This window comes from Cetorhinus maximus, chromosome 6 (genome assembly GCF_964194155.1).
Source record: "Cetorhinus maximus chromosome 6, sCetMax3.hap1.1, whole genome shotgun sequence".
NCBI classification, from domain to species: domain Eukaryota; kingdom Metazoa; phylum Chordata; class Chondrichthyes; order Lamniformes; family Cetorhinidae; genus Cetorhinus; species Cetorhinus maximus.
Window position 1 is genome coordinate 14,681,330 of NC_135884.1, and position 27,992 is coordinate 14,709,321.

The following is a 27,992-nucleotide window of genomic DNA, read 5'->3' on the forward strand; positions in this document are numbered from 1 at the left end:
AGGAATGAGGATGTGAGCTCCAGAGGATAGGAGCCTGATGGAGATGTGAAGGTGTGTGTAAGAGTTAGTGGTGTTGCCCCTTGAGGTGTGAGATCCCTGTGGGTGTGTGATGGGTTTGACAGTGTGTGAGTTGAGAGCGATGAGAAGAGTAAGTTAACCTGGCAGAACGGAGGAGATCTTTCATCTTGTAGTGGCACAGGGTGGCTGTCTTCTTTTGCAGGGCATTGGCACTAACCACTGCCTCCCAAGCCTGGTTGGTAATGCTGCTGCTTATCCTGTGGCCAGAGTGGGGGTAGGGGACATTGTGGCGGGCCTCCACGGCATCCAAAAGGCGTTCCAGTGACGCATCATTAAACCTTGGGGCTGCAGTCTTTTTGTCTTTTACGGCCATCTTCCCTGCAGTAGTCATGGGCTAGAAGGACTGAGATGTGTGCGCACGTCTGGACTTTAAATATGGCGCACGGCGTGATGAAGCGGCGAGGTGATGGCGGGTGGGCGAATGAGAACCCACCTGTCATTGAAACGGCGAGTTTCCTGGGTATGTATAAATAATGTGGCAGGATTAGGACGAGAAGGCATGAAAACCCGCCATCACCACCAGCGGGTAAAACGTCATTTTGCCTGTCCGCTACCGCACTTAGTGCAAATCTGGGACGATTCCGCCCTCAAACTGTTGCCAGAGAGAGGGACGGACTTGGTAGCAAGGGAACGGAGTTTGGAACAGGGGTTGGAAACAATGGCTTCAATCTCCCCAATATTTAATCATAGGAAATATCTGATTGGATAAGTAGTCTGATAATTTAATAACAGTGGAGGAGTCAAGAGAGGTGGTGGCGAGGTCATCATCCTTGGTGGCTGTCCCTCGATTTGAGGATGATGTCTGCTCAGGGTTAGGGGGGTTAGGGTTAGGTTTGCGAGGTTCTGCCATGGGATCCGGATTGCAGGATTTGCTTCCTTTTCTTTCCTTCTCTGCTGCCACTGTGCCTCATCATTAAGGTGCTTGGACGCAAAGCATGATGCAGATTATGGACAAGTTGTTACAATTTTGAATGATTGGTAGCAAGCTCCTCCCAGTCAATAATGTCAATGCTGCCATACTGCAAAGGAGAGCTTCAGAGTGTTTGAAGTGTTTTCTTTGTTCTCCCCTGGAACCCTGGCCATTTGAAAGTTGAGCAAACAGTACCTCACAGGGGAGATGCTTTTTGGCCATCCGGACAGTGCCCAGTCCGTCGTAGTTGATTTTGTAGGAGTCTTACCTGAATGCTTGTGAAGCTGGCTTCAAGGACACTAGCGTTTATTTGACGGTCCTCCCATTGAGTCTGGAGGTTGTGGCAGATGCATTGCTGATGGAATTTCTCTAGTGCTCTTATGTGTCACTGATACACAATCCAGGTCCCACTGCAGTACAGGAGCGATGACAGCTATTCTGTACATTAGAATGTTTGTTGACTTGCGGAGGTCTTTGTTGTCAAACACTCGCTGGCGTAGTTTTTTGAAGGCTGAACTGGCGCAGCTGATCTGGTGTTGGATTTCCTCAGCAATGGTAGCCTTTTGAGAAAGGTGGCTGTTGCTGGTGGTGAGGTACAGCTAAGTGTCATCAGCATACAGGTGAAAACTAATGCTGCATTTTTGGATGATGCTGATGAGAAATAGGAGGGGGCCAAGGATAGATCCTTGGGTAATAAAAACAGAAAATGCTGGAAAAACTCAGCAGGTCTGACAGCATCTGTGGAGAGAGAAAGAGAGTTAATGTTTCAAGTCTGTATGACTCTTCTTCGGATAGATCCTTGGGGATCACCATAGGAAATAGTGCAGGAACAAGAAGAAAAGCCATTGCAACTGATACCCTGGCTGGGATTACACAGATAAGAATGGAACCAGATGAGAGCCCCATCCAGCTGAACGATAGTAAAGAGGTGGTGGGGGAGGATGGTGTGGTCAACTGTGTCAAAGTTTGTATACAGCTCAAAAAGGGAGAGGAAGGATAATAATTTAACCCTTGGAGTTCAGGTATCATTCTGGTAAATCTATGCTGTACTTCAGCCAAGGTCAATGTATCCACAGACATGTTCAGCTGCTTCATCAATGAATTTCCCTCCAACATAAGGTCAGAAGAGTGGATTGTTGCTGATGATTGCAGTGTGTTGCAATCCCCCAGATACTAGAAGTCACCTGTGTGTCCACATGCAGCAGATGACAATCAGGGTTAGGCTGACAAGCGGTAAGTAACATTCATGCTACATATCTCTAACAAGAAAGAATCTAACCATCTCCCCTTGACATTGAATCTCCATCAACACCATCCTAAGGGGGTCACCATTGACCAGAAACTTAACTGGACCAGCCATATAAATACTGTGGCTACAGGAGCAGGTCAGAGGCTGGGAATTTTGCAGCAAGTAATACACTTCATGACACCCCAGAGCCTGTCCACCATCTACAAAGCACAAGTCAGGAGTGTGATGAAATACTCTTCACTTGCAGCTCCAACATCACTCAAGAAGCTTGACACCCTCCAGGACAAAGCAGCCTGCTTGATTGGCACACCAGTCACCTCCTTGGTGCAGTGACAACAGTGTGTATCATATACAAGATGCACAGCTGCAACTGTCCAAGGCTCCTTCGACAGTAATTTCCAAACTCATGACCTCTACCACTTAGAACAAGTGCAACAGGTGAGTGAGAGCAGAGCCACCTGCAAGATCCCTCCAAGTCACACACCATTCTGACTTGGAACTATATCGCCATTCCTTCACTGTTGCTGGGTCAAAATCCTGGAACTCCATCCCAAACAGTACTGTGGGCATATGCACACCACATGGACTGTAACAGGTCAAGAAGGCAGCTCACCATCTTCTCAAGGGAAATTAGGAATTTGCATTAAACATTGGCCTTGCCAGCAATGCTCACATCTGATAAATGAATATAAAAAAGACTTTCCTAAGTTGTGGTGCATAGGACTGAAGTCCAGGTGTGGTCTAACTATGGTTTTATTATGCTGCAACATAACTTCTACCCCTTGTATTCTGGTCCTCTAGAGATAAATCCCAACATTTCATTGGCTATTTAGATTATTTTCCATACCTATTCAAGTCTTTTTAATCATCTATTTATATTGGCCCTAAAGTCTCTTTGGACCTCCATTATTTCTAGCTTTCACCATTTGGGATTTATCTTGTTTCGGTCCAAAGCGAATGATGTTACACTTGCCTAGATTGAAATCCATTTGCCATAGTTTTGCCCATTCAACTGATCTATTAATAATTATTTTAATGCTATGCTTTCATCTACACTGCTTACAGTGTCATCAATCTTTATATCTTTAGCAAATTCAGATATATGGCTCTATCACAGAATCTAGGTCAATAATAAATATTGTGAATAGTTGAGACCTCCAACACAGATCACTGTGTGGCACTACTAGTCACATCCTGCCAATTAGAGTACCAGATTATAAATGCTTGTGCAAGATTGAACATAAGAGGCTATTGAAAAGAATATTGAAGCAGTTAAGCCTGTAGGTGACAAAACAAAAGGGTGGAGGTGGGCAACGTTATACACATGAAAAGGTGTGGTCTCACTGATAGGTAAGATTTGAAAAGTGAAGCTCAGCTGATGTTCAATTTGAATAACTCTGATTTTAGCCTGACTGTGTAACTAGGAAGAGAAATGGAATATGAAGTAGAAAGCAATTTCTGGCAGTGCAGAACATGGTAGTTTCAGTCTTGACAATGACTCATACACAAATTTATGTTGAGGTTTTGTGGTGACAAGATACAGCTCAGTGTGGAGAAATAAGTATATTTACTTTGCTCTATACATGATTTGTGCAGCTTGAGGCGTACTCCATCAAATGGAGTATTGTACATATTGTTACGACATTGGATTAACAGTACCAATTACTTATGGGCAATTTGAACTTTTTAAGGAAGGTCTGTGCTTTTTAAAAAAAAGTACAAGTACAGACACTGAGCAAAAGATGGCTGATAATGTAAAGTGACCACTTTCTGGAAAACTCCTATATGGATTATACTTGACCGACTGGTCCTGAGAGGACATAGAATGTTGCACCTGAGACTGAACTTTAATCTCCTGTGGTTGCGGAGACAAAAGAGTGATCTGCACATCTCAGCAGACATCCAAAATCCATCTCCTGTTGATTTATATCGCAGAATGTGTAAATGGTCTGAGATGAAAAGAACGTGGACTCTGGGTGCGAGTCATAGTTTTTCCCTTCCAAGATACATAAGGAAAAATCAGTTAAAAAGCTTGTGTGCTGGTGTGTGACTGTGTGTGACAGCAAGCAGAAGAAAAAGCCAGTCACCACATCTGAAGCTTACAGGTGAAGAATCTTGCTCTTTCTCTCTGTTGCTGAAGGCAAAACTCAGCAGAAGCCACAATCTAAAGAAAATAGGACAACCATCCTGTAGAACCAAGTGTCTCCAAACTAACGGCGAAACTGCCAAGGTCAGTGCTTTCGGAATCACTGAACTTAACGGCCATGATGTACTGTCATCTTTACCTCACAGACAAGCCAACTGATTTGCATATTAAAAAAAAACTTTTATTTGGACTCTTTATTTCTCATTTCTGATCTGTGTGTATGCGTGTTGTGTTTTTAGTATTTTTCTCAGTCTTTCGTAACTAATAAACATACTCTTCCTTTGACTTAAGAAAGCCTGGTTAAATTGGCTCCTTCTAAAAAAAAAACATTTGGAATGGGAAAAGATATCCATAGGGGAAGGGATCCCTTTTAATTAAACCTTGTTGCAACCAAACGAGGGGGTTGAATAAAGAAGGGGAGCAAGCTCATTCCACCATACCCAGAGCATAACAAATTGTGGTCCCATTCGGGAGGTTAACAAATTGGGGGACCTCATCCAGGGACCGGTATTAACAAATTGAGGGCTCATGCCAAGATACTTCCCACAGACAAAACAAAAAAATTAGTGTAGGGAAAGTAAATTGTTCTTTTGAAACCAATTTTAAAAAATGCAAAAAGGTTTTCTTGAGTCTGCCCTAAAGTGTAAAAATGTCAATATTTGATGCCAGCGTTTTTACAGAGGGAGGGGATGTTACTTATGAAAATTTAACATTTCTGTTCCTCAAAGAGTTAAAAGAGCTAGTGAGGTACTTAGGATTAGAATTTCACCCGAAAGCCAGAAAACCCCAAATTTTAAAAGGGGTGGCCAACGGTCTACAGGCAGAAATTTAGGATGATAAAATGGATAGAATAGTGGTACACAAATTAAAATTGGAGCAGCGGAAATTAGAATTTCAGGAAAGAGAAAAGGAAAGGGAAAAGGAAAGAAAGGAAGAGGAAAAGAAAAGAGAGAAAGAGGAAAGACAGGAAAGGGCACAGAGAGAAAAAGGAGAATTTCAGGACAGAGAGAGGGAAAAGGAGATTAATCTAAAACAGCTCGAGTTGAGGGGCAGGAATCCTATTGTGTCTCTTGAAGAAGCTCAGACTTAAGGGCTGAGGCAATACAGTTTGCTCATTTAATCCCCAAGTTTGATGAAGCAGAGGTAGAAGCCTTCTTTATCTCTTTCAAGTGGTTAGCACAGCAATTAAATTGGCCAGTCCAACATTGGTCCCTACTACTGCAAAGTAAGTTTGCAGGAAAGGCTCACGAGGTTTACTCCCTCTTGTCTGAGGAAAGTGCAACTGACTATAAGGCAGCAAAAAGGGCTACTTTAAGTGCGTACCAGTTAGTGCTGGATGTGTACCATTAGAAATCCCCTACCCTCAGGAAACAGCCTTACCAGATGTACCTGAAATTTGAAAGGCTTAAGCAACTTGCTTTTGACCAGTGGGTGCGGGCACTTAAAACAGAAGCCACTTATGAGAACCTCAGTGAAATAATTCTCCTGGAGATCTTTAAAAACTCCATACCTTTCCCAATTAGAGCACACCTAGAGGAACAGAGGGTAACAGGGGCCAGGCAGGCAGCCACACTGGTTGATGAGTATGAGCTGATTCACAAATCCCTGTCCCAGAAGAGATCCTCCCCTAGTCACCTCCAACCAACTGGAAAGGATAGAGGTGCAGAGAGTGACAGGAAACTGAGCACCCATGGGAGAGAGGGAAATGCTGGGGGCCCTCCTCAGGATGGAGATGAAAAGTGAAGCCAAGAAGAGCCTGTGTGTTTTAACTGCTGAATGGTAGGGCACATCCTGGCCAACTGCTGGAGGTTACAGGAAAAACCAGTGGGATTTATCGAGGCCCATAATCCCCGTGCAGAGAATGGGGGTCAGTCATGCAGCATAGCAGACGAGGCTATGGCTCTGACTGCAGCTGCGAATTCCTGTAGATGCACTCCTGAGAGTGTGGGTGAGGTTAAACAAAACCCTGTATCCAAAGGAAGGGTGGCCACATTTCCCCAGAGTGAGGTGAGTAAGCCTATAGTGATACTGAGGGATACAGGGGCCAGCCAAACTCTACTGCTAAAAGTCCAAAAGTCCACCAGAGAGTACAGTAAGTGCCAAGGTGTTGATAAAGGGGATTGAAGGAGGATACATGCCCATCCCCTTATACCAGGTGCATCTGGAGTGCAATCTTGTGTCAGGACCAGTGACCGTGGGAGTCGTCACCAGTTTGCCTGTGGATGGGGTTGACCTGCTCTGCAGAAATGACCTGGCAGGATCAAAGGTAATAGTATCCCCAGTGGTCTCAGAGAAGCCAACTGAAGTCAGGGAGACAGAACATCTGCAGGCGAAAGTGCCTGGCATTTTCCCTGACTGTGTGTAATGCAGTCTATGGCCAGACAAGCTCCATCATTGGAGGCTGAAGTGGCACTGCAGACAGAAGACCCTACATCTAGTTATCTGAAACCTTTTCCAAGAGTCTAGAAGACCCTAAGGAGGTAATAGATAGATCTTCCTTGGTAGCGGCCCAGCAAGCTGACCCACTATTTAAAACATTAACCCAGACTGCCCACACTGAAGCTGAGGCAGAAGCAGTCCCTGAATGCTTTAAAAATGACGTGCTATTGAGGAAATGGACACCCCCCTCACAGACCTGCAAACGAGGAGTGGACAGTGATCCACCAGGTAGTGGTGCTGCCGAGATGTCATAGGGAAATATTACAGCTAGCTCACCAAATTCCAATGGCTGGGCACATCGGTGTACGCAAAACCCAAGCCTGCATCAGCCAGCATTTTTACTGGCCACACCTCCACAGAGAGGTAGTAAGGTTTTGCAGAACCTGCCACACCTGTCAGGTTGTGGGAAAACCCCAACCTGCAATAAAACCTGTACCTATGATTCCCATGCCAGCTTTTGGGGAACGATTCAGCAAGGTGTTAGTGGACAGTGTGTGGCCCCTGCCCAAAACAGAAGGGGGCTACCAGTATATTCTCATCATCATGGGCGTAGCTATCCTCTTTCCGGAGGCTGTTCCCATGAGAACCATATCTGCCAAAACAGTGGTGGGGGAAATAACTCAATTCTTTACCAGCTATGGGCTGCCCACTGAGATCCAGTCAGATCAGGGCTCAAATTTCATGCCCAAAATATTCCAGGAAGTCACGGGTAACCTGGGCATGACCCAGCTGAAGTCTTCAGTGTTTCACCCGCAGTCGCAGGGGGCGCTAGAACAATACCACCAGGCCCTAAAAACAATGATCAGGGCATACTGCCACAAGTACCCCTATGATTGGGATAAAGGACTAGGTTTTCTTCTGTTTGCTACCAGGGACTCACCCAATGAGTCGACCGGTTCTACTCCATTTGAATTAGTTTATGGGCATCAAGTGTGAGGGCCTCTGAAACTAATCAAGGAGGCGTTTTTAGAACAGAAGGAGGAAGTCTCCATGTTACACTGCATAACAGTATTCTGGGAGAAACTCATGAGAGCCTGTGATGTGGCCCAAGGACACTTAAAAATCTCCCACACAACCATGAAGCAACAGGCAGACAAACGTTTATATTTCACCTCTCTTCTATTTTTATTTAATTCTGTTGAAGAGTCATACGGACTCGAAACCTTAACTGTGTTCCTCTCCGCAGATGCTGCCAGACCTGCTGAGTTTTTCCAGGTATTTTTATTTTTGTTTAGGCAGACAAACATGCTGGGGACCAAAACTTTCAGCCAGGAGACTACGTGTTGGTGCTCCTATCAATACCAGGTGAACCCTGAAAAGCCTGGTTCAGTGGTCTGTACAGAGTAGCAAAGAAGCTCAGGGAAGTAAACTATCGAATTGAGACCTCAGATTGGGGGAAGAAGCAAAGGCTGTGTCACGTCAACATGATAAAGCAGTATCACAGCCGAGAAGGGGACAAGCAGGTAACGGTCTGTCCCATTGCCACTGGCCTAGAGGAAGAGGGTAGAAGTGGGGATGAAGTAGAAGGAGACAAGAATGCGGCCCATATTGAACCCCCTACTATCCGGCTAACCAAGATAGAGATGCTAGCAGACTTAGGCACCTTATTCACCCACCTAAGAGCAGAACAGCAAGTAGACTTGATGAGGTTACTCACTGCATTTAAAGGCTTATGCAGAGACAAGCCAGGCTGCACCACACTAGCTCTACATGATGTAGATGTGGGAGAGGCCCCTCCTGTAAGGCAACATCCCTATTATTTAGGTCCATAAAAGCTGGCCCAGGTTCGGGAGGAGATTAACTACATGCTGGACCACCAACTAATAGAACTTAGCAGCAGTAGCTGGAGCTTCCCAGCTGCGCTCATGCCCAAGCCGGACGGCTCGACGACCAAAAAGTCAATGTAGTGACCAAAGCCGACTCCTACCCGATACCTCGCATAGATAGGTTAGGTAAAGCAGTCTACATTACAAAGATAAATTTACTCAAGGGATATTGGCAGGTTCCCTTGACTTCCTGCGCAAAGGAAATCTACTTCATATCGTAATTGTAACTCCGGATGGGTTATACCAGTGTCGAGTCATGCCATTTGGACTCTGAAATGCCCCAGTCACCTTTCAAAGGCTGATGAACCAGGTAGTGGCAGGCTTATCTGATTATGTATGTACTTAGACGACCTCCTAGTGTACAGTGACACCTGGGAAACTCACTTAGAACAACTAGAAGCCCTTTTCCAGAAAGTACAGTCAGCTGACCTAGTGGTCAATCTCGCAAAGAGCAAGTTCACTAATGCCCAGGTGACCTATCTATCTAGGACACATAGCGGGTCAAGGACAAGTCCATCCCAGGGCTGTAAAGGTACAAGCAGTGGCACAGTTCTCCATTCTTACAACATATTGGGAAACCATGAGGTTCTTGGGGATGTGTGGGTTCTACTGCAAGTTCGCCCCGAACTTCAGCACAGTAGCTGCCCTGGTGACGGATCTACTACAGAAAAAAGCAAAGGTAATATGGACTGAGAAATGCCAGACAGCTTTTGAAAAGTTGAAAGCCATTTTAATAGGTGAGCCTGTGCTTGCAGCTCTGGACTTTAACCAAGCATTTAAAGTAGCCATCGATGCGAGTGACATCATGGTAGGGGTTGGTCCTCTTCCAGGAAGACAAATCAGGGATAGGGAAACCAATCGGGCACTTCTCCAAAAATACCAAACAAGCATCAGAAATGGTGCTCCACAGTGGAGAAGGATACCCTTGGTTTATTACTGGCTCTCAAACACTTTGAGATATATGTCCGAAATGGATACAGAGTGACCACATCTATACTGAGCACAATCCTTTAACCTTTGTGGAAAAGTTTAAAACACAATGCCAGGTTATTCTGTTGGAGTTTGTTTCTCCAGCCTGTACCACCTAAAAATCAGCCACATTGATGGGAAATCAAATGCGATTGCACATGCCCTATCCAGGACTTAAAGAGACCCGGATAAAACTGAAGAGATAATATTGACCAAGGCCAGGAGAATGAATGTGTGTGTGTGAGACCAGGAGAATGAATGTGTGTGAGCATGTGTATGTATTTGTTTTATATTTCTTTTCCTTTGTAATGAAATGAGAATGAATCTCATTTCATTCGTGGTGCAGGGGAAGTATTATGACGCGGCCAAATGGTACCAATCACTTATGGGCAATTTGAACTTTTTAAGGAAGACGTGTGTTTTTTTAAAAAAAAAAGAAATACAAGTAAAGATACTGAGCAAACAATGGCTGATAATGTAAAGTAACCACTTCCTGGAAAACTCCTATGTGGATTATACGTCTGGTCCTGAGAGGACATGGAATGTCAAACCTGAAAGCTGTCATGGTCTTCTTCAAACAGAGACACTTGAAAGGGAAATAAGAAAGATACAAAAGACTGAACTTTAATCTCCTGTGGTTGCAGAGAAAAAAAGAGTGATTTGCACATCTCAGCAGACATCCGAAATCCATTGCCTGTTAATTATATCTCAGAACGTGTAAATAGACTGAGAAGAAAAGAACATGGGCTGGGATTTTCCAGCCTTGTCACAGGTGGGACCCGCCACACGCGAGGCGGCGCCCCAGCCAGAAGTCCATTGACTTGCAGCAGGACCAGAAGATCGCGGCAGTGGGCGGGTGTGGAAAATCCCACCGATGGACTCTGGGCATGAGTCATAGTTTCTTCCCTTCCAGAATACACAGGGAAATATCGGTTAAAAAGCTGGTGTGCTGGTGTGTGACAGTTTGCGACAGCAAGCAGAAGAACAAGCCAGTCACTCTTTCTGCAGCTTGCAGGCAAAGGATCTCTCTTTCTCTCTCTGTTGCTAGAGGCAAAACTCAGCAGAAGGCACAATCTAAAGGAAATAGGGCAGCCTTCTAGACACCTTGCAGAACCAAGTGTCTCCAAACTAACTGCGAAACTGCCAAAGTCAGCTCTGCTGGAATCACTCAACTTATGGCCACAACATACCACCATCTATGCCTCATGGACAAGCCAAAGACTGATTTGAATACTTTCTTAAAAACTTTTATTTGGACTCTTAACTTCTCATTTCAGATATGTGTTGCGTTTTTTAAAATGTTTTAGTAACTAATAAATGTACTCTTTCTTTGACTCAAGAAAGCCTGGTTAAATTGGCTCCTTCTAAAAAAATAAATACATTTGGACTGGGGAAAGGTATCCACAGGGGAAGGGATCCCTTTTAAATTAACGTTGTTGTGACCAACAGCTGGGGTTGAATAAAGAAGGGGAGCCAGCTCATTCCTCCTCACCTGGGAGCATAACAAAATTGTGGTCCCGTTCAGGAAGTTAACAAACTGGGGAGCCTCGCCTGGGGACCGGTCATAACAATATCAAAATATGAAACAAAAATATCCACTCCAAAAAGCACCATGTCAACAATCAACATTTGCTGGGGGACATGTATCTAGAAGCAAATCCCGTACATCATACACAGTGTGTCCTTTTGTAAAATTGCTGTGACACTACTGGTGATCACAGGAGGACTAAGCAGTGTGATGGAAGACAGTATGACATGTTACTCTCTTCAATTCGTCATGGTCGCTTGAAAACAGTTTTTATGCATATCTGTTTTGTTTAAAAGCAAATCCTTCCATATTCTTATTATACGCCCTGAGCTTCTGGAGTGATTGCCTCCAGAGTCCTAGAAGAGCTTAATTTAGTCCTATTTGGGATGTCTGACATCCATGTAGGTCACTGATGAGGCCACATGGACAGCAGTAGTTCAAGAAGGCAGCTCACCACCACCTTCTCAAGGGCAATTAGGGATGGGCAATAAATGCTGGCCTAGCCAGCGATGCCCACATTCCAGGAATGAATAAAAAAACACATTTCCAGTTGCTTGCTGTAATGTTTGGTTCACCACCAGAAAGTGCACATTTATGTCTTTAAAGGGTTTACAGAAGAAAGACGACAGTAATTCTAGGATTCAAGGCTCCAAGTTAACAGAGATTCAGAGCTAAATTTATTCTTATTCAAGAGAAAGATTAAAAGCATAATGAAACAGATCTTTTAAATCCTGAATGGCATAAATGTAGGTATGAGCAGCCTTTTTAATTTGGACAACTCTGCTGTGATCTGTGGTTCTACAAGCAGCATGTGCTCTCCTGTACCTTACCCAATTTCTAATGTGTAAGCCAACAGAGTCAGCAGGCACCTGATTGCAACTGGTACCACAACTAAGCCTGACCCTATACTCCATTTAAAGGAGCTAAGGCCAATTGTAGTACCCCACTCCCATCCCTAGCTAAAGTAGGTAGAATCAGAATTAAACCTGGGACCTTCCTAATTCTTATGGCTCAATTACACGTTTGCGTTACTAATCATGGACTTCTTAAAATTGACTTCTGGGAGAAAAAAAAGAAATCCGGATACAATTTATGCAGGGAATTAAATAAGTGAGTTGGAATCCTGGTATATTGGAGTTATATGAATTGTGAAGTCAGCAGGTTTGATACAGGACTGAGAGTTTCATGTTCTTTTTCATATCCTCACCTATTTCCTTATGCCTTTTTCCCTCAGCTGTCTTGTTGGTGGCAGACTTGCCACTGAGACAGGAGGCTGTGGGTTCAAGGTAGATTGCAGAGACATAAGTAGAAAATCTAGTCCTGAACTGCAGGAAGTATTGTGAGCTGTGAGGCGGATAGTGTAGAACTTCAAAAGGGTATATACAGGTTGGTGGAATTGGTGGACAAATGGCAAATGAAACTTAATGCAGAGAAGTGTGAAGTGATTCATTTGGTAGAAAGAACATGGAGTGACAACCTAAAATAAAGGGTACAATTCTAAAGTGGGTGCACAGGAAAGACATCTGGATGTATAAATGCATAAATCATTCTTTATAAATCTTCTCCAACAAGACAGAATCCAACCATCTCCCCTTGACATTCATTGGCATTACCATTGCTGAATCCCTCACTGTCAACATCCTGGGGGTTACCATTGACCATAAACTGAATTGTACTAGGCATATAAATAGTATGGCTAAAAGAGCAATTCAGAGGTTGGGAATTCTGCGATGAATATCTCAACTCCATACTCCCAAATTCCTGCCACCATCTACAAGGCACAAGTCAGGAGCCCCTCTCCTAATATTACTCAGTTCTGTTGAAGGGTCATGGGGACTCGAAACGTCAACTCTTTTCTTCTCCGCCGATGCTGCCAGACCTGCTGAGTTTTTCCAGGTAATTCTGTTTTTGTTAAAAATAGGGACATGGAGTATAGAGGCAAGGAAGTTATGTTAAACTTGTACAAAACAGTAGAGTATTGCACCCAGTTCTGAGTGACATACTAAAGAGATTGTGAAGACCTTAGCGAGAGTGCAGAAAAGATTCATGACAATGGTTCCAGGAATGAGGAACTTCAAAGTGACTGCCCTTGGCATCAAGGCAGCATTTGACAGAATGTGGCATCAAAGATCCCTAGGAAAACTGGAGTCAATGGGAATTAGGGGGAAAACTCTCCATTGGTTGGAGTCATACCTAGCCCAAAGGAACATGGCTGTGGTTGTTGGAAGTCAATCATCTCAGTCCTGGGACATTGCTTGCCATGTTACTTGCCACTTATCAGCCCAGACTAGAATGTTGTCCAGACCTTGCTGCGTCAGGGCATGGACTGCTTCGATTATCTGATGAGCTGCAAATGGAACTGAACACAGTAACATTTATCATTTAACAGCCAATATCCATCCAGAATCACAGAAGGAGGCCATTTGGCCCATTGTGTCTTAACCATCTCTCCGAATGAGCATTTCACTTAGTGCTGTTCTCCTGCCTTCTCCCCGTAAACCCGCACATTGTCCCTTTTCAAATGACCATCTAATTTCTTTTTAAACGCCTTGATTGAACTTGCCACCACCACACACTCAGGCAGTGCATTCCAGACCCTAACCACTCGCTGTGTGATGAAGTTTTTTCTCATATTGCTTTTGCTTCTTTTGCCAATTATTTTAAATCTGTACCCTCTTGTTCTCGGTCCTCTCACAAGTGGGAACAGTTTCTTCCTATTTACTTTGTCCAGACCACTCTTAACTACTTTCAGCCTTCTCTTCTCCAAGGAAAACAGTCCCAACTTCTCCAATCTGTCTTCACAGCTGAAGTTCTTCATCCCTGGAACCATTCTTGTAAACCTCTCCTGCATTCCCTCCAATGCCTTCACATCCTTCCTAAAGTGTGATGCCCAGAACTGGACACAATACACCAGCTGAGGCTGAATAGTGTCTTATACAAGGCCAGCATTTGTTGCCCATCCCTAATTGCCCTGAACTGAGTGGCTTGCCACACCACATCAGAGGGCAGTTAAGAGTCAACGACATTGCTGTGGGTCTAGAGTCACATGCAGGCCAGACCAGGTAAGGATGGCAGATTTCCTTCATTAAAGGACATTACTGAACCAAATGGGTTTCTACAGCAGTCGACAATGGTTTCACGGTCATCCATTACTGAGACTAGCTTTTAATTCCAGATTTTATTAATTGAATTTAAATTCCACCAGCTGCCTTGGTGGGATTTGTACCTGTGTTCCCAGAGCATTAGTCTGGGCCTCTGGACGACTAGTCCAGTGACATTGCCACTATGTCACCATCTCCCCCGGATGGGCAATAAATGCTGGCTTAGCCAGTGACGCCCATGTCCCATGAATGAATGAAAAAAACGTAACCTCTAACTCTTTTACTCAATGCCCCTATTTATAAAGCCTCGGATACTATATGCTTTATTAATTGCTCTTTCAACCAGTCCTGCCACCTTCAATGACTTATGCACAAATACACCCAGGTCCCTCTGCTTCTGCACCCCCTTTAGAGTTGTACCCTTTATTTTATATTGTCTCTCCATGTTCTTCCAACAAATGTATCACCTCACATTTCTCCACATTAAACTTCATCTGCCACCTATCTGCACATTCCATCAACTTGTCTCAGTCCTTTTGAAGTTCTATACTATCCTTCTCACAGTTCACAATGCTTCCAAGTTTTGTAATGTCCGCAAATTTTGAAATTCTGCCCTGTACACAAGGGTCTAGATCATTAATATAAATCAGGAAAAGCAAGGTTAAATACTGACTGCTGGGGAACTCCATTACAAACCTTCCTCCAATCCAAAAGGAATCAGCCAATTTCGTATCCATGTTGCTACTGTCCCTTTTATTCCAGGAGCTATAACTTTCCTCACAAGTCTGTTGTGCAGCACTGTATCAAATGCCTTTTGAAAGTCCATCTACACCACATCAGTAGAATCGCCCTCATCAAAAAACTCCAGCAAGTTAAGTATACACGATTTTCCCTTAAGAAATCCATGCTGGGTCTCCATAATTAACCCACATTTGTCCAAGTGACTATTAATTTTATCCCAAATTATTGTTTCTAGAAGTTTCCCCACCACAGAAGTTAAACTAAATGACCTCTATTTGCTGGGCTTATCCTTACACCCTTCCTCTGGCACCACCCCTGAGTCTAAGGAAGGTTGAAAAATTATAACCAGCGCCTCTGATTTCCACTTTCACTTCCCTCAGTATCCTTGGATGCATCTCATCCAGTCCTGGTGCCTTGTCAACTTTAAGTACAGACAGCCTATCCAATACCTTCTCTTTATCAAATTTAAACCCTTCTAGTGGCTGAATTTCCTCCTCTTTCACCATGGCCTGGGTAGCATCTTCTTCCTTGGTAAAGAGAGATGCAAAGTATTCATTCAATACCTCAGCCATGCCCCCTGCCTCCATATGTATATCCCTTTTATTGGTGCCCAATCAGCCCTACTGCTCCTTTTACCACCCTTTTACTATTATTCTGTTTCCTGTCACTCAGCCAATTTTGTATCCATGTTGGCACTGTACCTTTTGTTCCATGGGCTCTAACTTTGCTCACAAGTCTGTTATGCGGCACTGTATCAAATACCTTTTGGAAGTCCACATAGACCACATCAACAGCATCACCCTCATCAACCCTCTCTGTTACTTCTTCAAAAAACTACAGCAAGTTAGTTAAATATAATTTTCCCTTAAGAAATCCGTGCTGAATCCAATAGAAAATTTTGGGATTCCATTTTATATTAGCTGTCTGTCTCTTTTCATGTTCCCTCTTTGCTTCTCTTATTTACATTTTCATCTCCCCTCTGAACATTCTGTACTCAGCCTGATTCTCAATTGTATTTTCTGTCATTAGAACACTTTTCTTTTCTTTATAATTTCTATCTCTTTAGTAGTCTAGGGAGCTCTGGATTTATTTACCCAACCTTTCCCTTTTGAGGGAATATACCATGGCAGTGCCAAACTATTTCTTCTTTGAGGGTAGCCAATTGTTCAGTTACCGTTTTTCTTGCCAACCTTTGGTTCCAATATATTCAGCCCAGATCTGTTCTTACACCATTGAAGTTGGCTTCCCCCAGTTAATTATTTTACTCTGGATTGATCATTGTCCTTTTCTAAACTTTGTAATACAATGATTACTGTCCCCTAAATGTTCTCCCACTGACACTTGATTAACTAGGCCCATCTCATTCCCAAAAACCAGGTCGAGCAGTGCCTCCTCTGTCATTGGACTGGAAACATACTGCTGTAGAAAATTCTCCTGAACACACCTAGGAACTCTTGCCCCCTCTGCCCTTTACGCTACTATTATCCCAGTCCATATTCGGATAATTAAAGTCCCCCATTATAACTACGCTATAATTTTTGCACCTCTCCATAATTTCCTTGCAAATCTGTTCCTCTACATCCTTCCCACTAGTTGGTGGCCTCTAGATTACACTGAGCAGTGTAATTGCACCTTTTTTGTTCCTTAGCTCTAGCCAAATCGATTCTGTCCTCTACCCCTATGGGGCATCCTCTTTCTTCAGCACTGCAATGCTCTCCTTAATCAATGTTGTTAGGAAATAGAGATAGTTTAAGTAAGTTATATTTGTATTTGTGGGTGTTAGGAATAAGTTTTAGCTTTAAAGTTTAAGTTTGATTTGTATTTCTGTATGTGTGGGTTAAGATAAGATCAAATTGAGTTTTAGTTTCACTTTAAAATTTCTAATGAGAGTTCTACGACTGTTGCAGCTACGTTAAACAAACAAGAGTAGAGAAACTGGGCTGTTGCCTAGCAACAGGGATCCAAAGAGGCAGGTCCCTCCCACAGACACACACAGAAGAAACTAGAAACAGCAGTTTGATATCGAAGCTGTTTCAGTTCAGTTGGTTGAAAGTAGCTGCCAAGAGAGACTGGGGCAAAGGGGACAGATAGCCAGTCCCAAGCTAAAGAAAATATCCCAAAATCCAGGAGAGTGGAACAGGAGGAAGTCGTTCTAGTCAAAAGGAAGGACAGGAACCTGGGAAAAGGTCCTGTTAAGTGAAGTTAAGAGTGAGGGGCAGAGAAAGGCTCCAAGCTTCAAGATTAAAGCTTCAAGCTTAGAGATAAAAGGCTTGAGAAGTCAGGAGGTCCAAAGAAACAACTGAAGCTCTGTAACTCTTTGCTATGGGCATGTGAAGCAGTGGTGTACTGTTGACAGCTGAGACAGTGAGAGAGAGCGTATGGAAGAAAGCTTGAGTGCATGTGGTGACCCTGGGGAGAGGAACATCGGAAGGAGAGTTTGAAACCTTGGAAGTGAACCCTTGTGGATGGCATATGGGAGAAAGCATTGGTTTGGGAAAAGATTCCAAGGCGAGTTCTTGGAAAGTGGAGATTAGAAACACTCATGTGAAAGACGGAGTTCAGTGAGACTGTTGGCTCACGGTGTGACAAGTGTCTGAGGGAAGCTGAGGGGAGATCATAGCATCTGGTTGAGGTGGCATATGTCACTTGGTTTCAGAGTATGGTGTGTCTGACCACAAGTCACCATAGGTTTACATGGACTATGTACTTACTGTGAACATTAAAGTATAAGATAGCCTTTGTAACTTGTGTTATCCTTACAAATCTGTATATATCTGTAAAAATACAGTTGTGGGTGAAGGGATATTGTAATATACTCCATCTTTTCTTGTTTAATAAATGTTGTATGCTTTTGTTAAAAGTTCATTAGCTGACTCCGGTGACTCTGTTCAGTATCCCCTGTCCACGTATCTAAACAAACAAATAAAAGTTAGAATCTATCAAGCTGGGTTCCGCCCTGGGATCAGGATTGTCCAATGGTAACCTCAGCATAACAATATGGCCACCCCTCCTCCTTTTCTTCCTTTCCTATTTCTCCTGAACACCTTGTATCCAGGGATATTTATGCCTAGTCATGCCCTTCCTTGAGCCAGGTCTCTATTAAAGCCACAACATCATATTTCCACATGGCAATCTGCACCTACAACTCATCAATCTTATTTACTACACTCTGTGCATTCACATACATGCACAATAACCCTGCTTTAGATTTTATTGCTTTTTCCCTTGCTCTGACCCTACCCATTAACCTACTATTCTCGTGCTATCTCTCCCAGTATTTTGTACACTTTGGTATCCCTTTCTGATTTCATCTCCTGGTTCCCACACCACTGCCCTTAACCAATATGGTGATCCAGTCATGGACACATTGCTGTTTGTGGGAGCTTGCTGTGTGCAAAGTGGCCGAGTCATAGAGGTCTACAGCACAGAAAAAGGCCCTTTGGCCCATCGAGTCTGCACCGGTCAAACAAGTACCATAGCCTTGTATGTCATGGCATTGCAAGCGCACATCTAATTACTTCTTAAATGTTATGAGGGTTTCTGCCTCTACCACCCTTTCAGGCAGTGAGTTCCAGATTCCCACCACTCTCTGGGTGAAAAAATTCTTCCTCACATCCCCTCTAAACCTCCTGCCCCTTACCTTAAATCTATGCCCCCTGGTTATTGATCCCTCCACCAAGGGGAAAAGTTCCTTCCTGTCTACCCTATCTATGCCCCCATAATTTTATACACCTCAATCATCCCCCCCTCAATCTCCTCTGCTCCAAGGAAAATAACCCCAGTCTATCCAATCTCTCCTCATAACTAAAACTCTCCAGCATAGGCAACATCCTGGTAAATCTCCTCTGCACTCTCTCTAGTGCAATCAGATCCTTCCTACAATGCGGATTCCAGAACAGCACGCAATACTCTAGCTGTGGCCTACCCAGCATTTTATACAGTTCCAGCATAACTTCCCTGCTCTTATATTCTATGCCTTGGCTAATAAAGGTAAGTATCCATATGCCTTCTTAACCACCTTATCTACCTGTCCCGCTACCTTAAGGGACCAGTAGACATGCATACCAAGGTCCCTCTGATCCTCGGTACTTCCAAGGGTCCTACCATTCATCGTGTATTCCCGTGCCTCGTTTGTCCTGCCCAAGTGCATCACCTCACACTTATCCGGATTAAATTCCATTTGTCACTGATCAACCCATCTGACCAGTCTGACTATATCCTCCTGTAATCTAAGGCTATCCTCCTCATTATTTACCACCCCACCAATTTTCGTGTCATCCGCGAACTTACTGATCAACCCTCCTACATTCAAGTCTAAATCGTTTATATACACCACAAACAGGAAGGGACCCAACACCAATTCCTGTGGAACCCCACTGGACACAGGCATCCAGTCACAAAAACACCCCTCGACCATCACCCTCTGCTTCCTGCCACTCAGCTAATTCTGGATCCAATTTGCCAAATTGTCTTGGATCCCATGGGCTCTTTCCTTCGTTATCAGTCTCCCATGCGGGACCTTATCCAAAGCCTTGCTGAAGTCCAAGTAGACTACTTCACATGCATTGCCCTCATCTACACACCTGGTCACCTCTTCCAAAAATGCAATCAAATTGGTCAGACATGACCTCCCCTTAACAAAACCACGCTGACTGTCCTTGATTAATCCCTGCCTCTCCAAGGGTAGATTAATCCTGTCCTTCAGAATTGCGTCCAATAGTTTCCCCGCCACTGAGGTTAGACCGACTGGCCTGTCGGTCCCTGGTTTACCCCTTCCTCCCTTCTTGAATAACGGCTGCTGCTATCCTGCCATCATGATGATGCCACTTCAAGAATGCGCTTTGGGGATCGGCGAAGATTCAACATGTAAGTGTCCAGCACCTTTAACGTTTCAGATTTCCGGCATCCACAAGTATTTGGTGGCACTGATATATTCTTTCCCTCTTGCGATCGTCCGCCAATCCCACTGGCGAACTACAGCTCCCGTCAGACCTCGGGAAGGAGCTGGGGGGCGGGGCGGTGGCAGTTGGGTTCTGGAGCGCGGTAATTGGCTGGCTATGTGGCGCGTGCCGAGTTCAAACTGCACTGAAGGGGGAGGAACGGTTGGAGTCGTGAGTCAGTGAGGAGTTGGACCGTCCGTCCGTTTGCGTGGTGTGTGTGTGTGTAGGGGGACTGCAGCTGCATCCTAAACAGGTAAAAAGAGAGATCGAAGTTTTAATTAGATAGAGGAATTCATACCTCAAACCCGGAGGGAGGGAGGAGCGGGATATAAAATTGTGTGTCTTTTTTTGTTTGGGGGGGTGGTGGGAAGAAATCCTCGACCGCAGCAATTCCGCCCGAGCTCTCGACGATCTCGGACTTCGCAGCTCCTGTCGCTCTGAGTCGCGGGGAGGGCGGACCCGGGCCTTTTATACCGCACGGCGGGGTCGCCAAGGGAACCCGCTGCCATGGGATGCACAGCCTGTTATCCGCGCGCGGTTGGCAGCAGAGAGTCAGGGCAGCAAATCCTTTTACAAAACCGGCCCGGACCATTGTCTGCGGTCACTGCAGAATTAAACGCAAGGCGTCCGCTGTTCTCTCCCTCCTCCCCCCCCGCTTGCCCTAGTTTATCTCTAAATTAACAAATTGCAATCTATAAGGATGCATTGCAAGGATGTGTTTCTTTGCCAAAAGCGACAGCAATCGATGAATCAACGGTGTGGGTGGGGGGTTTGGGGGAGAAACAACCTGAGGTTGACAGGAGGGGAATCGCGGGTCACCGGATGGAAAACATTAATTGGAAGGGTGTCGGATTAATCTGCATTGCGGATTATCGGAGAAACCGAGTCAGGAACAAAACTTAATACACAAGCCAACAGTAAATTAGTGGTATTTTTTTTCTGTCTCAACAAGGATTGCCACATGCTCAGCAGACAAATACCCCATTCAGATCACTGATAAAATGTAACCTTATTCGCTGCCCTACTTTGCTCGCTGTCTGTACGTATCATTTTGGAACTGCGTGATTGTGTTTATTCGGCTGCCCTCCACAATCGGGGCATTCATTAAACATTGCCTTCAGCTAAATTGAACCAACCTGTGTACAGTGTAGCGAAGATTAGAATTTTGGAAATGGCAGTTTTGCTTTCCTTGAAAGAGATGGTTGCATCAACAATCTCTTTAAACACCTTTGCTGACCCCGACCTCCAACTCCTGTGAAGAGCTTGTCACGAAGATTGACAGCATTAGTTCAGTTGCTTCCACTTCCCTCTTTCCCCTTAAGACAAACCTGCTGCCTCCTGATAACCTTCTCCCCCAGCAGCAACAGCCTGACGTAGTCATGCTTGTTGCATCATACCTTGCAGCCAATGTCCCAGACTTCTCCATGGTCATCCCTGGTTACGTCCTGTCCCACCGGCAGGACAGACACAGCAGAGAGGGCACAGTGGTTTAGAGTCGGGATGGAGTGGCCCTGGGAGTCCTCAACGTTGACTCTGGACACGTTGAAGTCTCGTGGCATCAGACAAGCATGAGCAAGGAAACCTCTGCTGATTACCACCTATTTACCCTGCCCCAGCTGATGAATCATACTCTTCCATGGTGAACACCACTTGGAAAAAGTACTGAGGGTAACATGGACACAGAACATTCTGTATGTGGTGGACTTCAATGTCCATCACCTAGATCAGGTCGGTAGCGCCACTACTGATTAACCTTAGCCGAATACTGAAGGATGTATCTATCTGACTGGGCCTATGGTAGATGGTGAGAGAACTAACACAAGGGAGAGACTTACTAGGCCTCCCCCTTATAATCTACCTGTTGCTGATGCATCTGTCCATGACAATTTAGATAGGAATGACCACCAGTTTTTTGTGGAATCATAGCATGGTTACAGCACAGAAGGAGGCCATTTCATCTGTCGTGTCCGTGCTGGGCCTTTGAAGTAGCCAATCACCTAGTGCCGTTCCCCTGCTGCCTTCTTCCCATAGCCCTGCACCTTCTTCCTTTTCAGGTAAATATCTCCATCCTCAATGATGGGGAGCCCATCATATCAGTGCAAAAGATAAGGCTGAAGCATTTGCAGTAGTCTTCAGCCAAAAGTGCCAATTGGAGGATCCATCTCGGCCTCCTCCAGAGGTCCCCAGCATCACAGATAACACAGCATCAGGCAATTCAGTTCACTCCATGTGACATCAAGACACAGCTGTAGGCGTTGGATACTGCAAAGGCTATGGTCCCTGACAATATTCCGGCAATAGTACTGAAGACTTGTGCTCCAGACTTGCCATGCTCCTAGCCAAGCTGTTCCAGAACAGCTAAAACACTGGCATCTACCTGGCAATATGGAAAATTGCATGGGTATGTGCTGTGGACAAAAAGCAGGACAAGTCAAACCTGGCTCTTCATTGCCTCATTAGCAATCATCAGTAAAGTGATGTAAGCTGTCATCAACAGTGCTATCAAGACGCACTTGCTTAGCAATAACCTGCTCACTGACGCTCAGTTGGGTTCTGCCAGGGCCACTCAGCTCCTGACCTCATTACAGCCTTGGTTCAAAGATGGACAAAAGAGCTGAACTCCTGAGGTGAGGTGAGAGTGATTGCCCTTAACATCAAGGCAGCACTTGACCGAGTGTGGCATCAAGGAGCCCTCGCAAAATTGGAGTCAATGAGAATCAGGGAGAAAACTCTCCACTTGTTGGAGTCATACCTCGCACAAAGGAAGATGGTTGTGGTTGTTGGAGGCCAATCATCTTAGTTCCAGGACATCACTGCAGGAGTTCCCCAGGGTAATGTCCTAGGCCAACCATCTTCAGCTGCTTCATCAATGACCTTCCTTCCAACATAAGGTCAGAAGTGGGGATGTTTGCTGATGATTGCACAATGTTCAGCACCATTCGTGACAACTCCGATACTGAAGCAGTCTATGTCCAAATGCACCGAGATCTGGACAATACCCAGGCTTGGGCTGACAAGTGGCAAGTAATGTTCATGCCACACAAGTGCCAGGCAATGACCATCTTGAACATGAGAGAATCTAACCATCACCCCATAACATTCAATGGCATTACCATCGCTGAATACCCCACTATCAACATCCGGGGGGATTGCCATTGGCTAAAAATTGAACTGTAGCTACAAGAGCAGGTCAGAGGCTAGGAATTCTGCAGTGTCTAACTCCCCAAAGCATGTCCACCATCTACAAGGCACAAGTCAGGAGTGTGATGAAATACTCTCCACTTGCCTGGATGTCCAACAACGCTCAAGAATTGATTGGCATCCCATCCACAAACATTCACTCCCTCCACCACCGACACATGGTGGCAGCAGTGTGTACTATCTCCAAGATACACCGCAAGAACTCACCAAGGCTCTTTAGACAGTGCCTTCCAAACCCTCCACTGCTACTATCTAGATGGACAAGGGCAGCAGACACATGGGAACACCACCACCTGGAAGTTCCCAACCAAGCCACTCACCATCCTCACTTGGAAATATATCGCCTTTCCTTCACTGTCGCTGGGTCAAAATCTTGGAACACCCTCCTTAACAGCACATGGACTGCAGTGGTTCAATAAGGCAGCTCACCACCATCTTCTCAAGGGCAATTAGGGATGGGCAATAAATGATAGCCTAGCCAGCAACGCCCACATCCCAGCAGTGAAGAAAAAAAATCCAATTCGCTCTTTGAACCTGTCTCCAACACACTCTCAGGCAGTGCATTCAGGTCCTAGCCACTCACTGTGTGAAAAAGGTCTTCCTCATGTTGCCATTGCTTCTTTTGCCAGTTACCTTTAAATCTGTGCCCTCAGCTTCTCGATCCTTCCATCTACTCTGTCCAGACCCTTCATGATTTCGAATACCTCTATCAAATCTCCTCTCCACCTTCTCCAAGCAAAATGGTTTCAACTTGTCCAATCAACCTACACAACTGAAGTTCCTCGTGCCTGGAGCCATTCTTGTGAATCTTTTCTGCACTCTCTCCAATGCCTTCACATCCTAAAGTGCAGCGCCCAGAACTGGACACAGTACCTCAGTTGAGGTCGAACCAATGTTCTGCACAAGTTTAACCTCCCTTGCTTTTGTACCCTCTGCTCCTGTTGATGAAACCCAGGATGCAGTATGTTCTATTAATCACTTTCTCAACCAGCCCTGCCACATTCAATGATTTATGCACATATACACCCAGGTCTCTCTGCTCCTGCAACCCCCTTTAGAATTGTACCCTTTACTTTATGTTGTCTGAGTTCTTCCTACCAACATGAATCACTTCACACTTCTCTGCATTCAATTTCACCTGCCATTTATCTATCCATCCATCCATTCCACCAACCTGTCCATTCCTTTTGAAGTTCTACAGCATCCTCTTCACAGTTCACAATACTTCCAAGTTTTGCATTATCTGAAAATTTTGAAATTGTGCCCTGTACACCAAGGTCTAGGTCATTAATATATATCAGGAAGAGCAGATGTCCTAACACAGACCCCAGGGGAACTCCACTATAAACCTTCCTCAAGTCTGATAAACCGACACTTACCACTACACTTTCTTTCCTGCCACTCAGTCAATTTTGTATCCATGTTGCTATTGTCCCTTTTATTCTACAAGCAATAACTTAGCTCACAAGTCTGTTGTGCCGCACTTTATAAAATGCTTTTTGGAAGTCCTGGTAAACTACATCAACAACATTACCCTCATCAACCCTCTCTGTTACCCCAACAAAAAACTCAAAAGTTAGCTAAACACAATTTGCCCATAATAAAACTATGCACCTCTGCCACACCCAGTTGTGAATGATGGTGGACAATTAAACAATTAACCTGAGGTGGAGACTCCATACCACCCCATCAATTTACACTTAATCATCAACAAAGCGATGGAAGGTGTAGATGATAGTGCACTTATTCAGCAATAACCTGCTCACCGTTACTCAGGTTGGGTTCTGCTGGGATCACTAGGCTCCAGACCTTAGAGCCTTGGTCCAAATAATAACCAACAATTGAATTCAGGGCCTGAAGTGAGTAACTGCTTTTGGCATCAAGGCAACATTTAACTGAGTGTGGCCTCAAAGAACCATAGCAAAATTGGTCAATGGGAATCTGGGGAAAAACTCTGCACTGGTTGGAGTCCTACCATAGCACAAAGGAAAATGGTTGTGGCTGATGGAGGTCAATCATCTCAGGTTCAGGACAGGAGCTCCTCAGGGTAGTGTCCTAGGCCCAACCATCTTCAGCTGCTTCATCAATGACCCTCCCTTCATTATAAGGTCAGAATAGGGATGCTTGCTAATTACCGAACAGTGTTCACTACCATTTGCAACCCCTCAATTACTGAGGCAGTCCACGCCCGCATGTAGCAACACTGGACAACATTCAGACTTGGGAGCTGATAAATGCAAGTAGCATTTGTACAATACCAGTGTTAGGCAATGTCCATCTCAAACGAGAGAGAATCTCACCATCTGCCCATGGCATTACCGTTGCTGAATCCCCTGTCATCAACATCCTGGGGGTTATCTTTAACCAGAAATGGAACTGGATCAATGTGGTTAAAAGAGCAGATCAGAGACTACGGCAAGTTACTCACCTCCTGACTCCCCAAAGCCTGTCCACCATCTATACGGTACAAGTCAGGAGTGTGATGGAATACTCTCCACTTGCCTGGATGAGTGCAGCTCCAACAACCCACAAGCTCGACACAATCCAGGACAAAGTAGCCGTCTTGATCGGCACCCCATTCATCACCTTTAAATGTTCACTTCTTCCACCACTGATGTGCAGTGTGTACCATTTACAAGTTGCACTGCAGCAGCTCACTTTGACAGCAAACCCACGACCTCTACCACTTAGATGGATAAAGACAGCAGATGTGTATAACATCACCACTTGGGGGTTCCCCTTCAAGCCACACACCATCCTGACTTGAAACTTTATCGCCGTTCCTTCACTGTCCCTGGTTAAAATCCTGGAACTCCCTCCCTGACAACACTGTGGGTAAACTTACACCACATTGACTGCAGCTGTTCAAGAAGGAGGCTCACCACCACCTTCTCAAGGCCAGTTAATTTAATGCTGGGCTTGCCAGGGGTGTTCACAATCCAAGAGTGAACATATGAATTTTGACAGGTCTGTTTGCAAAACCCTTTAGATAAACATTAGAGGGTCAGATTTACTGGTGTCTGCCATGTACAATGTAAATTTAATATGCAGTGGCTCGAGCTTTTTTTATGGGATTAAAAAAAAATCAAGTAATGCAGGGATGGCATGGAATTATCAGTTATAATCGCTTTTTTTAAAGACTTTTGTACTCTCGTGCTACTGAGGCATTGGTGCTCGAGAAATTCACGTCTCGCTTCAGCATTGATCCTTTTGGCAGAGATTCACATTTTACATAGAATTTGACCTCTGTTGTCCTGTAAACTTAGCAGTTTATAATTTCTTGTAAATTTGTAGTAGGTCTTGGATAATTCAGACCGTACCTACCACCCGACCCCTTTGTGTTTTAGATTGTACAGTATGTATTCACAATTTGTCTGTTATGTTTCACATTACTTTAAGTCACGTTGACTGCGGTATAATTGTGGTGGGTTCAAAGTTGGCTCTCTAATCTTAACTTAAAATTCCGAATCCACTTTCACATTTTTAGAATGAAGAAAGAGCTATAGGTCCACTTCTTAATGGTGAAGATTGCATGCTTTGGAGCATGGTTTAGCCATGATTTATGCTTGTTTAAAATCATACACATATGTAATATTTTTGGCAGTATAAATTATTGTTGCCTTAAACTGTTTAATACAGATTCTATGCTCCGTATAACTACAGCCAGGGAACCTTTTCTGTGTTATGAAATGGTCCACTGTGCCAATGGAGTTGTAAATTAAATAGAATGGTATAACTGCCTTTGGAGGTACTTAGGACCATCTAAATAAGTGAATTTGCCTGTATGACAGACAAATATAATTCTGCTTGCTCTTTTTGGCTGATGGTCTGCAAATGTAATGCTCTCTACGTAAGAAGTAATTAGTATTTCGTCTCTGACCTGTACAGATCTTTCCCAGTTTTGCTATAGTAAAAGGGCAATTTCGCCAATTACCAATTATAAAAGTCATCAAGAGCTGTGATTAATATTTTAATTTCATCTCCTTGTTAATTTTTCAATAGTTTGTTTAGTGTAGATGACATCATTGAGGTTTCTGGTTTGGAGTGTGTTGGGTGTAATTGTGAAGTGAGTTAAATTAACATTAATGGGTCATTAACTATGAGTGCTTCCAAATGCTCCTTTTATGTATGAAATAAAATAGAAGATGCTGAATATACATTGAGTCAGCATCTAGAAAGGGAAGCATCAGGCTTTGGGGGTAAAGGGAGTGGGAAAACAGAAATTACACTGCAGCGGTGGGGGAAGACCAGAAATTACATCTATTCCGGAGAGGGAATTCATGTGTTAAATGGTCTGCAAACTGCTCAGTAGATCAGTTATGTGAATTATAAGATCATCTATAACATTTCACAGACATGTCGAAAGGACAACAGAATATGGAACTAGAGGCAAATGCTGAGCTAGAACATGCACGCACAAATATGAATGAAGAGAAAAATCTAATGTACACTAAATAAGTTAAACAGACTATGCCACTGAAACACAGTGGATCTGCCAACCAGAGTTAAAGAACAGGTCTGCACTTTGGGTCAGACCCTGGCTATGATACAGAGTGTCATGCTTCAGCTAAACAAAGCTCTGGTTACAACACACCTGGAGTATTATGAGCAGTTCTGTGCACCACACTTTAAGATGGATGTATTGGCCTGGAGGGAGTGCAGTGTAGGTTTACTAGAATGACACTTGGACTCCAAGGGTTAATGTACGAGGAGAGATTAAACAAACTAGGGTTGTATTCTATGAAATTTAGATAACTAAAGGTTATTTTGGTCTAAGTTTAAGATGTTACGTTAGTTTCTTCCAATCTACCCCATTTCTGTTAGTTGGGGCATTGAGGACTGTTGTAGGGGAGGGGGGGAACAT

At 44.3% G+C, this 27,992-nt stretch overlaps 1 protein-coding gene across 2 annotated transcripts in view; it reads left to right on the forward strand.

Moving 5' to 3' along the window:
* The first annotated feature begins 20,080 nt into the window (after positions 1 to 20,080).
* spdl1 (spindle apparatus coiled-coil protein 1) overlaps positions 20,081 to 27,992 on the forward strand; it is a 45,000-nt gene continuing 37,088 nt past the window's right edge. For both annotated transcript variants that reach the window (XM_078543222.1, XM_078543223.1), the window contains exon 1: positions 20,081 to 20,180. The gene's annotated coding sequence lies outside the window, so the exon portion shown is untranslated. The remainder of the gene's footprint in view (positions 20,181 to 27,992) is intronic.